The sequence below is a fragment of the Monodon monoceros genome, unplaced genomic scaffold (genome assembly GCF_005190385.1).
Source record: "Monodon monoceros isolate NGI ecotype Baffin Bay Population unplaced genomic scaffold, NGI_Narwhal_1 Super_Scaffold_7, whole genome shotgun sequence".
In the NCBI taxonomy this organism is placed as follows: Eukaryota; Metazoa; Chordata; class Mammalia; order Artiodactyla; family Monodontidae; genus Monodon; species Monodon monoceros.
Genome location: NW_021703784.1, coordinates 10,482,847 through 10,496,947, shown reverse-complemented (window position 1 = coordinate 10,496,947; position 14,101 = coordinate 10,482,847). Strand labels below are relative to the sequence as shown.

The 14,101-nt window shown below is 44.2% G+C and overlaps 1 long non-coding RNA gene across 1 annotated transcript in view; it reads right to left on the bottom strand.

Annotated features, from left to right (window-relative positions):
- Window positions 1-14,101, bottom strand: part of LOC114886924 — a 42,276-nt gene that overhangs the window by 14,877 nt on the left and 13,298 nt on the right. The window contains exon 2 of the long non-coding RNA XR_003791450.1: window positions 3,006-3,092. This is a non-coding gene — a long non-coding RNA (uncharacterized LOC114886924). The remainder of the gene's footprint in view (window positions 1-3,005; window positions 3,093-14,101) is intronic.

Sequence of the window (14,101 nt, the reverse complement as noted above, 5' to 3'; positions counted from 1 at the left end):
GAAACTAAGGGGAAGAGAAGGAGAATCAAGGAATTGGAAGGGACTTTGATGGCAGACAGGCAAAGCCCGCGGCCTGTGAGATTGCCCACAGACACATACCTATAGACACAAGCTTGTGTGGGCTATCATCACAAGTTCGGATCTACGGGTTTGTGGCAACAGGCCTTAGTATCTCTCTCGTGTGGGTGTCTGACATGTCTGAAAATGAAACGTTAACACCATTAGTCCAACCGAAGGTTCTGCCACTCTATCATTTCACGCCAGAAACGGGAAGACTTCATCCCACTCTTAAAAGGGCAAAAGTTAAGCAGCATCTTCTAGGTTCTCCCCCACATACTTCCCTGTTTTCACTTATTCCACAGACACAATGGGCTTCAGGTAAACCTCATCATTTTACTGTTTAATATTACAGAAGACTCATTTATTCAGGCCTTAACACACACACGGAGCATAGTGATGGCAAATGAGCAGAATAAAGAAAAGTCTTTCAGTTGTAGGGAGAGAAAGAGAGAAACACTGGAGAACCCAAGTGCAAGTTCATTCTTTTAAATACCTGTAATTACATGAAAAAAAGATGGTGAATTTTTCCTTTTTTATTTGCGTTCTGGCAAACAGCTGTAATAAACTAGCAAGCACCGCCTATGGGCTTGTTAGTATTTCCTGAAAATTATTCTAGAGATTTCCAGTTATATTAAATTGGAAGATTCATCGTGAGGAAAAGTTTGTATTTCACCCTCACTCCGCCCCTGTTATTGGTCCAAACACCAACAATGAGCAAGTCTGGGCATATTTTATAAAATCTGAACCAGAAAAAGAAATTGTATAGTTGCTCCCCTCAAAACTGTCCCAGGTTGTGGGAATGACTCTATTTCTAAGGATTTCTCATAAAAGGATTTTGTTTGTCAGCGTAACATCCTTTCTTCATAATCAGTGTTCTACAAGTAAAGGAGTAGCCAAGACAATGTACTTTCATTAATGGCTCCTTTTGTGAATTTTATTGAGGACAGAGTCTGAAGCGTGAGTACTTCAAAGACAAATGATGGAAAGCAAAATCATCCATCTCCCTAGATGTGGGGAAAAACATATGCCTCCATCTCTTTGTAGGATCTAAAAAGAGACCTTTTCAACTTTTGTTAGCAATGACCGTAGATGCTGGTTCTCAAAAAAAAAAAAAAAAAAAAAAAAAAAAGATCTTTGCCGTGACAGAGGAACATTCATTCCTACCTCAAGAATCTGGGAGGCTCTCCTAATAACAAAAAAACACAGCTGAATTTGAGAATTATTCAGAGAAAAGAGCAGGCCCCGACGTATACAACTTAAAAGGTGGAAGCGAGAGAACAGGAAACCAACAGTGGGACAAACAGGGAAGAGGAGGCAATGGTTCATAGACACTTCATTGTCTGCCTGTTTAATCACGATGGAGCCACAAGCATCACTGCTCAGAGTTCACTGGTGCTGTGAAGGTTGCCAAGACCGAGAATTTCGTTGCAGCTCCGTGGCTGGACTTTTAGATTCAAAGAAACAACAATCCCAAGTGGAAGCAAGGAGGATCCAAACCAGTTACCTCAAAATGGTTTGGACTTTCTGTTATTTTAAAATGTTCATTTCCTTTATAGAACAAAAGGTTTTAAAATAAACTCCAAGCCTCTTATTTTTCTTTGATCTCCCTGACAAGGTCATAGGGCCAGAGGTATTTGAGGATGGGCACTTTGCACACTGTTAAGGATGGCTGGAATGTGTGTGACATAGGAGCTCTTATTAATGTATAAAGGAATAGGCTCAGGCTCCCAAAGTGACCAGAACTGTTGTTATCATTTATTAAAAAGACAGGATGCAATATTCGTTAGCAACGGATGAAGATCTGTCAGAGCGTTACACTGAATCATTCAAGAAGCATCACCTTTGTAAATCTGCACCCTCCAAGTCCATAAAAAGGAGCTCAATGCCGTGTTTCAATTGGGGGCTTCTCTGTGTCTTTTTGTGTGTGTGTGTGTGTGGAAAATACAGGACAGAGAAAAGTTATTCATTCTGAAGGGTTTGTAGTGTTAATTTCCAAACAATCCAGAGTTTTAATTTTAGAAAATAAAAGAGAAATCAGAAGATGCCCAGGTGGCAGAGAAAAGAGAAAGTTAGATACCGACCTAGTAGAAGAATGGTTTATTTGGGAATAGACATTTTCCCCAAATATCAATTGAATACCTCCTTCAAGAACCATCTTTGTGTTGAGTAGAATAATAAGGGTTCTTTTCAGAGTAAAGTTTGTCCTGCTTTCTTAAGCAAGATTCTGTGGGGCTACCTTAGATAGTAACACTAATAATTAACTTGGAAAATGTAGGCAAATACCTATAAACAATGGCAAAAGTAGGGTAAGGTAATTTATCAAGCAAATATATCATTTGTGTTATTAAACATATTTACGTAGCACAAAGTCCTCCAATAACACTGAAAGAAAGCTACTTATATCACGATAGCTGAGCTCAAATCCTAGTCACTGGACCTGTGTAAGCATAGTTGTATAAAATATGTCTACATACTGTATGTAGTACTAATCTAGGACTAAAGTTAAAACATCAACTATTATGCCATTATTATGTTATAAAGCACCAGTTATTATGCAGCTTCTATAAGCCATATCTTCCAGGAATTCAGAGCACATGTTAGGCTTTTTAGAGATAATCCTCTAATACTTATATTTCTAAGTACAATCACTAAAGATAGCCACAGAGTTTAAGAACGGCGCCTGATGGTGTCAAATGAGGTTTGCCTAAATCGCTGTCAAAAGAAATAAGCACTGTTAAGCAATAACTTTCAAAATATTTTTCTGAGCTCCACAGAATTGAATAATCTGCTCGTTGGCTACAAATATTATAAAACTGGCTGCTATTGTCAAAAAATCAAGCTTAAAGTAGTTATTCTTCAAAATTAAATGATTCAAGCATGCCCTAAGAACTTGTAATACTTGAGGAAATGGAAGGTTTGGGGAAATTATAGGAAAATAGAATTACCTGAAAAAAGGAACTTCTTGTGAATCCTGTTTTTTTAAACCTGTTGCCATCTTGCTAGGCCAGCGTCTTCAAACCATTTGCCTGCGTCTGGAAAATAAAATTATTTTAAACGGATCAAGATTTTTTGCTTGGTTTGTGGTTGGTTTCTTTTCGTCACCCAACTCTTTTATAAAGCTGAACTAGAATTCATGCCAAAATGAAAGTAAAAAGGAACACACACAAAAAAACTGAAATAAAAGAAAAACACTGGGCAGCATTATGGTTTCTTCATTTCCAGAACTACACATGATAGAAAGGTTCTGCAAATAAGTCACTTTCACATTTTTCCTGGAATTTCCCTGGCTACCGATGACTCTTGAGAACGATTTTACCAGAAAAGTGATCAAATAGGAATGCGACGTCTCGGAATCCTCCCAAATTCCAATGTTTTATATCAAACCGCTCATTCGCTAAACATGATTAAGAGATAGGCTATCAATAATTAAGCAGGGTTAAGGTATAATCAAGTTGGGCAATCATTACCTGGCATGATGTAGCATCACTGAGACACTTTTAATTTTTTGATTCAGAAATGATTCGGGAGTCATTATTTCTCTCTGCTGATGGGGCCGCTAAAATAGAAGTAAAATATCTGATTGTGGTGGATTCAGGAGTCTGTCCCCCTCCACCCCAGCGGGCTTCTTGGCTTCCATTCCAGCGGTCTTTCATTGGCCAGGTTTTAGATGCAGGGTTTGCTTTTCCTTCATTGTTCCTTTACTAGTGGAAGGAAAACTCACTGTGCAGCTGCTCGCAAAAGGGAAAATGTACTTGAGTTTTGCCTGGCTGTGGACTTGAACACCAAATCCACCGTGATGTCAGCAGAACGACACCGACAGACAGATCCCCTGCCCTTCCACCCTCCTTCTCTTTAAAAGAGGTATCCCTTGTACAGAATCTCAGCACACCTCCTTTGTCCTGGGGGGAAAGAGCAATTCAACTGAACAACCTGTTATGAAAGAAAGAGAAAGAAAGAGAGAAGGAGAGGGAGGGAGGAGAAAGAGACAAAGAGACAGAGAGAGAAAAAGGAGAGAGAATTAAACAGAAAGTGAGAGATGGAGAGAGAGGAAGGAAAGAAGGAAGGGAGGGAGGGAGGGAGGGAAGGAAGGAGGGAGGACAGGAGGAAGGAAGAAAGAGAAGGAGGAAGGGCAGGCAGAAGGGCGGGGGGGCGGCAGAGAGAGAGGGAGAGAGAGAGAGACAGAGACAGAGACAGAGACACAGAGACAGAGAGAGAGAGAAAGGAAGAAAGGAGGAAAGAGACAGAGGGAGAACTCAAATCTATCCCTGGCATTAACCCGACATCGCGAAGCAGGAGAAACAGCTAGTATTGGTCTCGCTATGGCTTTCCAGTTCTCCTGATGTCTTTTCTCTCACCCTCTGCAGCCCCTGCTCTTTGTAGAAAGATCCAATCACCTCAACAAAAGAGGCACATCCAGCAAGTGCTCCTCCAAGAGTAATTCACGGGTGCCACGCATCACAGCACATTTTCTCCACCTGCGACCTGGCCCCCAGGACACCAGCCTCCAGGGTGCGAGTGTCCCTCAAGCACCCTGTGCAGACAGACAGAGGCTTCCGGCACCAGAGCCAGCTAGCTTAGGTAGAAGGAATTCTTCTCTCCCCAGGAAAAACTGACCAGAAGGGAGCACGGGAGGGAGGAGACTGGCAAAGCAACGCCATGGTTTTCACGTTCCTTTCGGGCAGAGGGAAAATTAGGAACCTATATTTATAACCTTCCTACTACATACTCCCTGTATTAAAAAAATAAATAAATATTTTACGTCAAATGAAAAATGGAAGTGTGGCTAGGTCGGCTAAAGAACAAAGACATGAAAAATGGCGTGATAGAATAAAATAGATTGGATGAAAACAAAAGATGCCCTCAGATAATTTGAGTAGTGTGCTTTTTTGGGGAGGGGGTAATTTAAAAACGGTCTTAAACCCACCAAGTGTTCACTTACAACAGATGTATAACAGGGACCGACTATTTAAGAGTGAGAAGTTGGAGGCAAATTTGCTTTTGACACACCCGAGGAAACAAAAGAGAGAGGGGCTGCCAGTAACAAGTTGTTTCGTGTGCAACTGGCTAAGGAGGTCGCTTTCACTTTTGAAAGCGTTAAGTTTGCTCAGGATGACAATTTTTCTTGCTTTTTAAAATACAAGCAAGGGTGCCAGCCTGCAAATTCCTTTCTAGCTATATTGTTAATAAAGCCAAAAAGGCTTTTACGAGAATTAAAATTTTAAAAAACACAGAAGACCCTGATTCTGGTATGGAAATACGAGACACATGTTTTTAAAAAATCGGATGTCTGTCATTTCTTGAATATAAACGAATTACATGCGGCACAAAGCTTTCTACATGCCAGGCAACTTTAACACTTTTATGTTCAAAGCTATGTTTTGCTCTTGTTCTACCACAATTGGATCAGAAAGCTACAAATGAAGTGAGGGTACAGGGTGGCTAGGGGGAATATTGAGGATTAAATCACTTGGATCCTGCAGGAAAGGAGATATGCAATAGGTAAAGAGTCTGTATTTCCTTGGAACCTTGGCTGTGTAACAAGGGGATTCTTGTTCTGGGAAAAGTACAAAAAAGCCTGGAGCCTCCACAATGATACTTACAAAAAGAAGCACCCATCAAACACAAGAAGCTAAGTTCAGCTGAAACAGAGACCTTTTGCCTTACTCCAGGGTAGAGGTTCACCCAGGGAGAGCCTGCCAACCCTCTCTCTGCGTTTCACTCCAGGAGAGCTTAGTTTGTCTCATCCAGGGCTCTCCACATCTACTGATTTCCACATTTCCCCCTTCCTCTGGAACAACAAAAATCAACCAAATGGAATATGATTTTATAAAGTCTCCGTCAAGTTGAAGTTTGGAAAGAAAAAACAGGTATGAATCTATATTACCTACTACTTCTTGCTCTCAACTTTTCCCAAAATCGATCTGGTTTTGCCTTCCAGCCCTCTACACACCCTCAACACACTCTTTCTCTCTCCTCCAAGCCTCTCTCTCTCTCTCCCACCCTCCCTCCTTCTTCTGCTTCTCTCTCTTTCACACACACACACACACACGCACACGCGCGCGCGCACACACACACACACACACACACACACACACACTGCCGCCTGGCCCAATCTGGTGCCTACTTAACACCAACAGAATGACAAGCAACATCTGTTTGTAAAGAAGCCAGAATCAAACCTTAACTGTTTTTTGGCTAGGTTTCTTTTTTTCCTTTTTCCCCTGACTAAAAGGGGAGGGGGCAAGAAGAAGAAATATTAAGATTTATATTCAACATCGGCTCCAACGAGGCAGCAACTGTACTTCCCTAGAGTTATTTCCAGGTACAGCAATTGTAGGGAAAACCAGTGCAGTATTTACGGCTGTCTCCCCTGAAGCAAGCCCAGTCACATAAAATCCAACGTATCAGATTCCTAAGAGTCAGGTTTTTTTCTAAAAGCTTTATATTCATCTTCTAATTAGAATTACAGGACCGCGCGTGTGTGTGTGTGTGTGTGTGTGTGCGTGTGCGTGTGCGTGTGTGTGTGTGTGTCAGGAGGTGATGAAAGACAGAAAGGGAAACGAGCAAGACAGAAAAATAAAAGACACAGTTGAGAGGAAAGGAGCTATGCTGTTTCTCCCTTATTTTACAACACGCTGGCGTGTAAACAGGCACCTTTCCGCAGATGCCACACACGAAAGCAGGCACCAGCAGCGGGAGGCTGTGGCAGAAACCTGCACAGCTGTGGCCATCAGAAACAGGTCCCATCATCCCCCACGGGGATGGGAATTTCTGGAAAGCCACCAACTGTCCACAGAGTCACAATGCAAAGGATCAGAGCTACCTAGATGGGGGAGGGGAGGGGTGGGCAGGCGCTGGTAAGGGGGAGAAAGGCTCCCTCACCAACTCAAGGATTCCGCCCTCAGGGAAGAGAAAGAGGGGACTCAGAAACTCCACTCCCCTTTCACTCTGCGTTTGGAAGAAACCCACACACATTAAGGGAAAAATAAATTCAGACAAGTTGCTAAGGAGACTTGTGTAAACTCCAAGCACAGACATATTTCTTGGCCTTTCCCCCTGTGCTTCATCTTGTATTCTGATCACGCTGCTCTGCGGCAACGTTGCACCAACCTTCTGCATTAAGCCTGGCCTTCACCGTGCAGACTGGCAAAGCATGCTGGTTGTATATATTATCCTTCAAACTTCACAAGTGAAAAGGGTGCGCGCGCGCGTGTGTATGTCTAGTTGGAGGGAGAGAGTGGGTGGGGAAACTTAATTTGGAATTTTAAAAACATAGGTGTTGAACAAAGAAGAATATTTAGACGGTGTGTTTTGGGGGCAGTGGGGAAAGGGGCAGGTAAAGCACTGGAAATTTCCCTTTGCCTGTGGGTTCCATCCTTTCGCCACTCTGCTGGCCTTTTCCCCCCTCCCATATCTCCGGTTAAAATCCTGTATCCCTGGGCAGAGGTAAGCAGCGCCTGCATCACTGCAGACGCCCAGGAGGGGCCCAGGCTTCTGCAGAAAAGAGTGTGCCGCACAGAGTGGGACCCTGGCTCCCTGCTTCCCTGCTCAGGAGGGTGTCCCAGAGAGATCAGCTTTTTGAAAACTAACTGCAACGATTCATAAAACCTCTGAACCAAACCTGTTTAGATTCTAAACCAGCTAGCATTTCAGAGGACAGACCCCGGCCCGATATCCATGCTCTGGAGCAGAGACCTTCTCCCATAGTGACACATCTTCGGCAGCGGCCAATATATGTCAACATTTGATTTAGGGGAAAATTAACATTTTCTTTCAGGACAGAGATGTTTGTACTGTAGAAGCCAATATTTTCCTTTCTCAGCCTCGTGTATTAGAATTTCTAAAATCTTCTCTAGGACACAGAAGGGGGAGATAATAAATAGCCAAAATCATTGCTCAGGGTGCTGGGACAAGTCAGTCAAGTCTGTGGGTGTGTGTGTGTGTGCATGCGTGTGTCCCTGCCTCACTGTCATGAGCAGATTAGGAAGACACACACCAGAGAGCTGGAAGGGGACAGCTACGGGTCCCTTCCCAAATCAGAGAAATTCACAGCATCTGCCCACCAGCTACAGCCGAAGAGCCCCAGTGAGGGGCAACCAACCAGGCCCGCTGCTGTTTTCAATCACAGTTCTCAGGGGTGCCCATGGGATAAGGAATTGCTAAGGAGATGGGAGAAGTTCCTGCATTTGGTGCGCAGAGCTGAGTGTGTGCCTTCGCGCTCCAAGAAGGCTATGCAGCTTCCATCTCTTCCCTTTGCCAACCTGTATTTGGCTTTCACACTTCAAAGCTACAGCAAGCCGTGCTGCCTCCGTTGAAATAAGGCAGCCAGGCAACCCTGAAGCTAGCAAGATGGAGGGCTTGCTCCTGCCACTCGCAGAGAAAGACAGAGCCCTGCAACGAGCCCTGCTGGCCCATCCTTTACAAACGACTCCATGCAAGTGAGCCCTAGATTTTAGGGAAGGGGAGATCGTTGGCGTCCTTTCTGACCTTTTCCCTACGAGGCATATCCTCAGATGTTCTGTGCCACAGAGGCATCATGACTCAATCAACATGAAAAATGAACGTGCAGGGAAAAGAGCAGGGTGGGCCTCTCCCAGCGGGCAACTGGGCAATTGCCCTGTGACCCGCCTGGCCTGGGGGCAGGGCAGTGACACCTGCATTTTTTTCATTTGTCCAGGAAGCTGCAGTAGCCCAAACCCCAGGAAACCCTGCCTTGTCGCCTGTTGGCTATTTGTCCTGCCTGCTGGAAACAAGAGGACTGTCTTGCCCTAATGGGAAGACATATTTGCTAGGACGCTGCATGATCCTAGAGCATCAAAGACAGGAAGAACTAATTTACAAGATCAACGGAACACCTAGTCCTGCAGTGAAGGATTCTCTTCTGTCTAGATTGCCAAAGAAGTGCTTTCCTTTATAAGTTGGCTTACTGCTTTCTCAAATGCCCCAAAGAACAGAAAACATGTTAGATACCTCTTATTACAGCACCACCTGCCCTCCCTCCAACCCTGCCAGTCCTTTGTGGAAAAAGGAAAGATACCAGTAAACAAATGATCAACACAGCCAGGCTAGTCTGGAAGAAAGACTGCATCAGATGCGTACAAAGTCAATTCAGATAAAAATATGGGTTTTCACATCATATTGGAAAATCTTTAAGGAGTCTGTCCTTTGAGAGGCAGAAAGAAAAACAGCCATATTAACAGTGGCTGGCAAACTAAAATGCCGCCCAGAGACACCTCTCAAAGTATAAAGTAATGCAGCTTCTAATTTAACATGGCTATACGTACATATCTGTACGCGTGTATATAAACACACACACACCTATATACAAATATATGTATACACACACACACACACACACTTGTCATCCAAATCTCTCACCTCTAGCCTTGAGGTCAAAGACCACATCTTTTTCACGTTTTGTAAACTGACCTTCCCTAGTCCACCCTGAAATTCAGTCTTACACTCTGCACACAGGGTAAGGAACAGAATGTTTGGCCTCTCCATCTTACATGAGCTAATGCTTCAGATTGCAAAATACTCTACACATCAGTAAGTCTAGTTGATATTATTACTCCATGTTGTGGTAGAGAGCTGACAGAGAGGAAAGTTAAGCGTCTTTCCAAAGCTCATATATTATTGTAATGACAGCATCAGAATTAAGACTCTCCTCCCTGCCCCGAAACTGGTGAGAGGGTCCTAGGTCAGGCTGAAGGAATTTCATGGTGCCCCTTCTCTCACTCTGCTTTACTTGTTAGTCAGGCATTTGTATCACATATAATCCCCCAATACAGGAGACCTAGGCCACATGTACTCTAGCAGCTGCCATCTTGGTAAACCCCAAAGAATAAACCACCAAACACTCATATAGGAGGTTGATGTCAGAGGTCAACTAAGTTTGAGAAAGGTCTCTAGCAGTGTGTTCTAGTCAAGCCAATCCAACTGTGTGGTCCTAGAGCTCTGATCGGGAGTGACAGACAACAGGTCACCTGAGTCTACAAAATGCTTTTAGCATATCTACACCCAGACTAAAGTCTATCCATTTCCCTGTGTAATTGTTAGTGCTTGCTGAATTTTTATTTGTTTTCACACACGGGGCAGGAACGAGGAGAGGATGAGTTCAAGATTTGAAGAGAGGGCATCAAATGTACAGTGTCCTATGAAAAATGTTGACATATTTTCTATATATTCCCAAGGCGGGTGGTTATTAAAGGATAACTGAAAAACTCCTAGTGTCCCTCAGGGGGACTCAAGGTGGTTAAGCTGCTCTTCTTGGGTAGGATTAATATCCATAATATAATGACACCTCTGTGTTTTCTTCTCACATAAATAATTTATTTCTGACATTTAATATGGACCAGACATCACCTCATGGATGGCTCATAAAAGCACGATCATATTTCCCATTTCTTTTGGTGTGATATTTTTGGGGTGGCAGACAAGAATGGGTGGGGTGAGTGGAAAGTCGAGTCTTGAATCCCGTCTAAATGATTGGTAAACAGAAAAGGCTGGCAAAAGCCACAGATCTAGTCCAAAATCCCTTCTTGAAACATTTTAATGATGCCATGAAAAACTCAAGATGACACCTTTTTCTATCTTTATTTTTTAAGAATGAAACCCCTTGTGCCAATTCTGACTGACTGGTAGAAGGTGTCTGGAGTACAAACCGAGAAGGATGCTAAAATCCTGCCTGATCGCAGTAGGAAAGAGTTTCCCAAGCGTTAGTAAGTTATCACTGCCCTGGGAGAAGGAGGATGATGACGAAACATATACTAAGTATTTGCCACTCCTGACTGACCCCCAAATCCTCTTGCATTGTCTTCCTTGTGACAATGGGAAGAGCTAGCTATTCAGCAGGCTCTATGTGATAAAGTTTTTAATTCCTGTAAAGTATAATTGTTATTATTATATTATTTCTGGACATTCTAGCTAATAAAAAAGGAATTCAGGTTGAATTTTTATCTCATATGTAATAGGTCTTACATATTTTATTCACACAATCTTTAGAGTACTCTCTAAGTTACTAGAATAAGGTAGAAAAAATGGCAAAACAATTCCCATCCTCTTCCCTCAATCACTGAGAGATGCAAACCTCCTGACAGGTAAGTCTCTGTTGAAGGCAAGGAAAATCATGACAAAGAGCAATTTCTGTGCAGCCCGGGATGCCAAATCCATTTATCCTAATTTAGTTCTCCGCAGAATCTATGTGCGATGGTGCATTTTATAACAAAGACCTCTCTCTGGGCAATGCAGCTGGTCCAGACTGGCATTACCATTTCTCCTGGGAAGCTTGGAAGGTTCCTGGCGCTAGGTGAGGGCAAACAGGGGCAAGGAGAAGACAACGTTGAGATATGGATGTTTTCCCTCCTACCTCATTGACTTGGCCAAGCTCCCTGCTGCTACGAGGTTAGACATCTGTGACGAAACAGGACCTGAAATCAGGAGACTTGCCCTTTCTTCAGGGCACTCAGCCACAGAGTCCACCAGACATCCTTAGGCCCTGAGGAAGCTCCATCATTGTAAACGAGGTCTCACTGTATTTCATAGGTTCGCTAATGGACGTCTATCCCTTCAAGAAGGTGAAACTTTTGTCTGTGGTCCAAGTAATTAAAGGAAAAGTCCCTTTCCAGAAGCAGAAGCCTAAGGGGACCACATCAAAGACTTCCTCACTCCTACCGATCTTTCTCTGCCAAACTCCACACTGTGGGCTATGGAATCCACCTTCCCAAGAGGCAGGGTGGGAATCTCCCAAAGGGAATTAGGTATTGATTCCAACCCGTAGGGGCGCCAACTTTATTTTCACATTTCTGAGGTGTGAGAGAGGACGTTTTCCTAGCCTCAGCCCCAAGAACTCAGCCTCACAGCCTGTAAAGGTGCAAATCTTCCAACCAGGGAAGAGAGGTCAGCGATCCTTCTGACTGAGCAACATGGACAGGGCTCACAGGTCCTCCCAAAGTCAGACCTTTACCTAGCCCATCCCTCCGTCACCACAGAGGACCACAGATGGACTCGCCAGTTCTTCCCCGCCTCAATACATTTGGCAAACGGACACGAAGGGTCGGGGCTGCCAGATGTTTTTCAGTGACCTGTGCACAGGCAGTGAAGGATTAAGACCAAGTCGCTGATGACTTTTCCTTGTGGACCTGGAGCCCCAGCAGAGGTGGTGACCACAGGAATCAGGAGACTCTACCTTTCAGATCGGAATTTTCAAGACCGAGAGGCTTGACCTCCAGAGGGAAGGCCCGGTTGGAGCTCAGAAATAAGATACAATAAAAACTCTGTCTGGACCAGGTTTACATAGGATCCCCTGGGTACTGGAAAATTACGAGAAATTCCATCCAGGAGTTCAGCTGAGCATCACAACGTCGGTTTCTGCACATCTGTAAGTCCTATTAGTGCTTATGAGATCCACTTGCCTGTGGCTTGATTTGGAACTGCAGTTACGCCGAAGGGGCCATGAGGATATGAGCGCTGACATATGGCTTCCTCCATCCCCCGCTCTTTGCGGGGAATGAGAGTAAGGGGACCATGAGCTCCAGGGCACCCCCTGTCCTAAACGATCCCCACTATCCCTGGGCGGGAGTGTAGGTGTGCGTCTCCCAGCACCTGCTTAGTTCCCATGAGTTTGCGGGTAGAGATGTTCATATGTTGCTGCTGAAACCCAGAGCTGGATTTTCTCCTGAGCTTGTTCACGGCTCCCCCTAGGCCCCTGGCAGACAAAGGCACCACCAAATCCTCACTAAGAGAACATAAGAGCCCTGAGTAAGAGAAACGCGGGCACCCTAACTGCCTTTCTTACAACATATGGCCTATTGGCCTCACTAACACTAATACGATGAAATTGCTATTTAAACATCTTAGCCAAGGGCTCCAACATGGCCTGGCTGCACTCTGCGTGTTCTTTTTCTCCGTTAGATCTCTGCCTTTACTAGAGTCCCACTTCCCTGCACACACGTACCTCACCAATGGGCCGTGCCAGATGGGCTCTTAAATCACAGTGATCAGCTGGGAAATTAAATGTTAGAAAATCCAGCGAGTCTCCTGAATTTTCACACTTGAGAGCTCCGGCGACGCCCTATGCGAGACCCAGGCTCCCTTTTAAAGGAGGGTCAACGTGACGGACCCAGGGTGGGCTTTAGGCTTTGTGGGCATTTCTGGTTTTTTCTCAGAGAACTGCAGTTCAGTTTCATCTGGGTTCTGATGGCTGCTACTAATACTTCCTATTTATAGAACACACACCTTGGAGGAGCTCAAAACGTTTACAGAAATTAACCAAGCTTTGCAACATCCCTGACAAGTAGGCAGGGACTAGACAGTACTTCCTTCATTTCAGAGGAAGAAACCGAGTTATTAAGAGGGCACGTTTCTTTGACCCGCCTTGCAGACAGGACCCCATGGCCCACTCATTTCCAGGGCTCTGACGAGGCTGCCAAATGAGGTGGGTGTTTATTTATACCATGCTCACTAGTTTGTTGTTCTAGTATTTTCTCACACACACACACACACACACACACACACACACACACACACACACACACACACACCATCATGCTGTAAGGTCCCAGTGTGCGAATATCACGTCTTTTTTGCTGTGAATCTCCCCACAAGCGTGTATTATAGGTTTCCTTTAGTAGGTGATAACGTGTGACTGATTATTTTGCAATAAACCTATATCTCCTTCTAGGCTGGCTTTCTCCCTCTGCCCAGAAGACTCCTAAATTCTGCTCAAACATCATTTCCCTGAAGACCCCGAGGTCCTATCAGCAGCTGGGTTTTAGGAGTCCAACAGTACCCACCTCGTCCAGCACTTACCCCATTCTACTGCAATTACTAAAAGGTGTAATAGTGAAAAGGAAGTAACTCTGTGGTCTTTGAGACAGACAAGCCTCAGTTTGAATCCTAATTCTGCCATTGTGAGACCTTGGACAAGGTAACCAACTTTCTTCTATCTCCTCCTCTGTAAAATGGGGATAAAAAGACTTACTTTGGAATCCATCATGGCACTATTTGCAATAGGAGACAAGAGAAGCAATTTAATATCCGC